Here is a 5,335-nt window from a genome sequence, read left to right as displayed (position 1 = left end):
CTCAAGAAATTGGGTGCCTGCAACCCTCATGAGAGACCTAAGTGGCATTCCCAACTCCCAGCTTTGGCCCTCGCCAACCCTGGCCATTTGGGAAGTAAGCCTATTTTGGGAGCTCTCTGTCTGTCTCTCTGTCTCTCAAGTAAATAAAAACAATTGTCTAAACAAGATAAGAGTCGGAGAACTCAAGGGGCTTCCATAGCCTTGGAAACTCATGACTGGAGCATAGGGAGATTACTGATGCCATAGACAGGAGTGTCAATTGGTAAAGTCAACAACAGGAGTCACTGTGCACTTACTCCTCATGTAGGATCTCTGTCATTAATGTGCTGTGCATTGAGATTTAATGCTATAACAAGTACTCAAATAATATATTTCACTTTGTGTTTCTATGGGGGTGCAAACTGTTGAAATCTTTACTTAATGCATACTAAACTGATCCTCTGTAAAAAAAAAAAAAAAAGAAATTATCAACTCCCAACTTGACTCTCACTGGGATTAAACATGACAATAGGTCTGATCTGATTTCATCATCATTAAAAAAATCATCTATTATTTTTCACTTTATGTTTCTGTGTGGGAGCAAACTGTTGAAATCCTTACTTAATGTATACTAAGCTGATCTTCTGTATATTAAGATAATCGAAAATGAATCTTGATGTGAATGGAAGGGGAGAGGGAGTGGGAAAGGGGAGGGTTGTGGGTGGGAGGGACGGTATGGGGGGGAAGCCATAGTAATCCATTATTCGTACTTTGGAAACGTATATTCATTAAATAAAAGTTAAAAAAAAAACAATTAAAAATTTTTTAAATACCAAATAATATCTCTGATTTAATTAATCCCTAAACCAAGGTAGTGCTATAAATTTGGCTAAGGTTTACAGGAGCAGAAGAAAATCCTTTTTGTTTTTTAAAGATTTATTTATTTATTTTAAAGAGTTACAGAGAGAGAGGGTGAGACAGACAGAGAGAGAGAGAGAAAGAGATCTTCCATTTGGTGGCTCACTTCTCAAGTGTCCACAATAGCCAGAGGTGGGCCAGGAGTCAGGAGCTTCATCGGGGTCTCTCACATGGGTGGCAGGAGCCCAAGCACTTGGGCCATCTTCCTCTGTTTTCCCCAGGCCTTTATCAGGGAGCTTGATTGGAAATAGAGCAACCAGGACAAGAACCAGTGCCCATATGGGATTCTGGTGTTGTAGGCAGTGGCTTAACTCACTACTCTACAATGTCAGCCCCAGAAAATCCTTTGTAGGAGCATATTTCAGACCAAGGTCACAAAGTATTTCCACAGCTATAGCCTCACTAAAATATAAGGTCACAAACAAAAATTACACATGAAAACACAGGAAAATAAGTAAAAGTTAGAAAAATTATAAATATTAGAACTAGAACCTCAAGAACTGTAACTGTATATAGATTTTCAAATGTTTTGGGGGTCAGCCAATTATCATCATCATCATCAGAGCTCAAACCCTGATTGTTATTATAGAAGACAGTAAGTATTGAGTCTCACTGTACAGTCCTGGCTCTGTTAGCAATGAACTCTGTGGCCTTGGGAAAGGTACTTTTCTGTCTGTGTCTCAGTTTACCCACTTGAACAATGAAGATAATAATAATGTCTGACATCGATGCCTTCATGAGGATGGAATTAGATTATGAGAGCACACAGCTGTTCAATTTACAAATATCTCTGTTATTCAAGTGTGCATTCAGAACTTCTCACTTTGGCTTGTGAGCAAAATAGGCCAATAAATTAGCAATTATAATGCAGTATTTTTCTTTGCCCTAATATAGGTGTGCATTAAAAAGTGACACTAAAATCCATAAGAAAGGCAATGATCTCTTTAAGGTGTTCAGTGAATCGTGATAGGAAAAAAGTTTTCAAGCAGAACTGAAACTGATTAATAAGAATTTCTTAGTCTCTAGCTCTCGCTGGCAGCCAGGCTTATGTGCTCCGGCATCTTCAGTACCTGTGGCCACCATGGATGCCGCTTGAGTGCCTCTAGGCTCGTCTGTGCCACAGCTCCCACCATCATAAGCCACCATCATGGTGAAGCTCGCAAAGGCTGGTAAAAACCAAGGTGACCCCACGAAAATGGCGGAGGAGGTAGAAAAGGATAGTGAAGATGAGGAAATGTCAGAAGATGAGGAAAATGATAGCCGTGGAGAAGAGATGGCCATCCCTCAAAGGACAGGGAGAAGGCTGCTACAGCCCCAGCAAAGAAGGTGGTGGCATCCCTGATTAAAAAAAAAAAAGCTTGCAATTGCCACTCCTGCCAAGAACGCAATTGTCACCCCAAGTAAAAAGGGAGCTGCCACACCAGCTAAGACGACAGTTACGCCAGCCAAAGCAGTGGTGACATCTAGCAAGAAGGGAGTCACACTAGGCAAAGCATTGGTGTCTGCCTCGGGAAAGAAAGGTGCAGTCCTCCCAGCCAAGGGGGCAAAGAATGGTAAGAATGCCGAGAAGGAAGGCAGTGATGAGGAGGATGACAGCGAGGAAGATGATGAAGAGGAAGAGGAGGAAGAGGAGGAGGAATTTGAGCCAGCAGTGATGAAGGCAGCAGCGGCTGTCCCTGCCTCAGAGAGGAGGTTGATGAGGATGACGATGATGAGAGTGATGACAAAGAGGAGGAAGAGGACTGTGAGAAAGAAGCTATGGAGGGCACATCAGCCAGAGGAAAGAAAGCTCCTGCAAAGTTGTTTCTATGAAAACTAAGAGTGTAACTGAGGATGAGGACAAAGACAAAATGATGAGCACGTGGAAGATGACAATGAGGACGAGGATGAGGAGGAAGATGAAGACGAAGATGGTAAAGACGAGGAGGGGGAGAAGGAAGAAGATCCTGTCAAAGAACTGCCTGGAAGATGAAAGAAGGAAATGACCAAACAGAAGGCAGCTCCTGAAGCCAAAACAGAAAGTAGAAGCCACAGAACCAACAACATCTTTCAATCTGTTTGTTGGAAACCTGAATTCTAGCAAATCTGCTCCTGAATTAGAAACTGCTATCAGTGACGTTTTTGCTAAAAACGATCTTTCTGTTGTGGATGTCAGAATTGGCACAACTAGGAAGTTTGGCTATGTGGATTTTGAATCTGCTGAAGACCTAGAAAAAGCCTTGGAATTGACTGGTTCAAAAATCTTTGACAATGAAATTAAACTGGAAAAACTGAAAGGAAAGGATAGGATCGAGATGCGAGAACACTTTTGGCCAAAAATCTGCCTTACAAAGTCACTCAGGATGAATTAAAAGAAGTGTTTGAAGATGCTCTGGAGATGAGATTAGTCAACTAGGGTGGAGAGAGTAAAGATATTGCTTATATTGAATTTAAAACAGAAGCTGATACAGAGAAAACCTTTGAAGAAAAGCAGGGAACAGGGATCTGACAGACGGTTTGTTTCCTTTTATTACACTGGAGAGAATGGTTACATGAAGACCATAGAGGGCGGAAGAACAGCACTTGGAGTGGGGAATCAAAAACTCTGGTTTTAAGCAATCTCTCCTACGGGGCAACAGAAGAAATTCTTCAGGAATCTTCGAGAAGGCAACTTTTATCAAAGTACCACAGAACCAAAATGGTAAATCTAAACAATATGCATTTATAGATTTTGCTTCATTTGAAAATGCTAAAGAAGCTTTAAATTCCTGTAATAAAAGGGAAACTGAGGGCAGGGCAATCAGGCTGGAGTTACAAGCACCCAGAGGATCACCCACCGCAAGAAGCCAGCCATCCAAGACTTTGTCAAGGGTCTGTCTGAGGGGACCACCGAGGAGATGTTAAAGGAATCATTTGATGGCTCTGTCCCAGTCAGGATAGTGACTTGCAGGGAAACAGGATCCTCCAAAGGATTTGGCTTTGTAGACTTCAACAGTGAGGAGGGCACCACAGCCGCCAACGAGGCCACAGAGGACGAGGACGGGGAGATTGATGGCAACAAAGTCACCTCAGAATGGGCCAAGCCTAAGGGTCAAGGCTTCGGGGGCTGTGGTGGAGGCAGAGGTAGCTTTGGCGGCCGAGGCGGTGGCAGAGGAGGCCACAGCGGATTCGGTGGCAGAGGCTGGGGAGGCTTCAGAGGGCGAGGAGGGTTCCGAGGTGGCAGAGGAGTAGGCAGAGACCACAAGCCACAGGAAAGAAGAGGAAGTTTGAAGTTTCTTCTGTCCCTGTCATTCCCTCTTCCATTGAAAGAAAGGACTCTGGGGTTTTGACTCTGTTACCTGCTCAATGACAGAGCCTTCTGAGGACATTCCAAGCCAGTGTGCAGTCCTGTGGTCTGCTTGGAAGTCGTGTATAGATAACATTTCAAGGGCGATACACTGTTGGTTTTGACTGGATATTCATATAAACTTTTTAGAGATCAGTGATAGAGCTAACCCCATCTGTAAGTTTTGACTTTATATTGTTTCATCCCATGTACAAAACTTTTTTTCCCACACAAAAATTTATTAGGCATAAAAGGAAAAATAAAGAAGAAATGGGGAGAATGCCATGGGCAAAGTGAATAAGGCACACCAGATTACATCCAGCAGTGACAATCAGTGCTTTATGCATAAGCTGTAGTGTATCAAAAGAAATATGGAGTGAAAAATATAGATGGAAACAAGATTGTTTACCTTGGGAGAATAAAAACTAGTATTAACTGTTAGAGGATTTCAATTTTTTTATAAGTGCTTTATTGAGATATAATTCACATGCTGTACAACTCACCCATTTAAAATGTGCACTTCAATATTCATTTTTAAAAAGATTTATCCGGGCCGGTGCCGTGGCTCACTTGGCTAATCCTCTGCCTGCGGCGCCGGCACCCCAGGTTCTAGTCCCGGTTGGGGCGCTGGGTACTAGTCCCAGTTGCTCCTCTTCCAGTCCAGCTCTCTGCTGTGGCCTGGGAGGGCAGTGGAGGATAGTCCAAGTGCTTGGGTCCCTGCACCCGCATGGGAGACTGGGAGGAAGCACCTGGCTCCTAGCTTCGGATCTGCGCAGTGCCAACCGTAGTGACCATTAGGGGAGTGAACCAACGGAAGGAAGACCTTTCTCTCTGTCTCTCTCTCACTGTCTATAAATCTACCTGTCAAATAAAAAAAAAAGATTTATCCATTTATATTTGAAAGTCAGAGTTACAGAGAGAGAGAGAGAGAGAGAGAAAGATATCTTTCATCTTCTTGTTCACTCCCCAAATGGCCACAATGGCTGGAGCTAGGCTGGTCCGAAGCCCGGGGCTAGGAGCTTATTCCAGGTCTCCTACATGGGTGCAGGGGCCCAAGGACTTGGGCTATCCTCTGCTGTTTTCCCAGGCACATTAGCAGGGAGCTGGATCAGAAGTGAAGCAGCCAGGACTCAA

At 43.6% G+C, this 5,335-nt stretch overlaps 1 pseudogene; it reads left to right on the top strand.

Moving 5' to 3' along the window:
• Positions 1–2,044: 2,044 nt before the first annotated feature.
• LOC100359330 (nucleolin pseudogene) lies at positions 2,045–4,205 on the top strand (annotated as a pseudogene).
• Positions 4,206–5,335: the final 1,130 nt, after the last annotated feature.

This window comes from Oryctolagus cuniculus, chromosome X (genome assembly GCF_964237555.1).
Source record: "Oryctolagus cuniculus chromosome X, mOryCun1.1, whole genome shotgun sequence".
Classification (NCBI taxonomy): domain Eukaryota; kingdom Metazoa; phylum Chordata; class Mammalia; order Lagomorpha; family Leporidae; genus Oryctolagus; species Oryctolagus cuniculus.
Note: the sequence above shows the minus strand (reverse complement) of the source record. Positions and strands in the feature narration are given on the sequence as shown.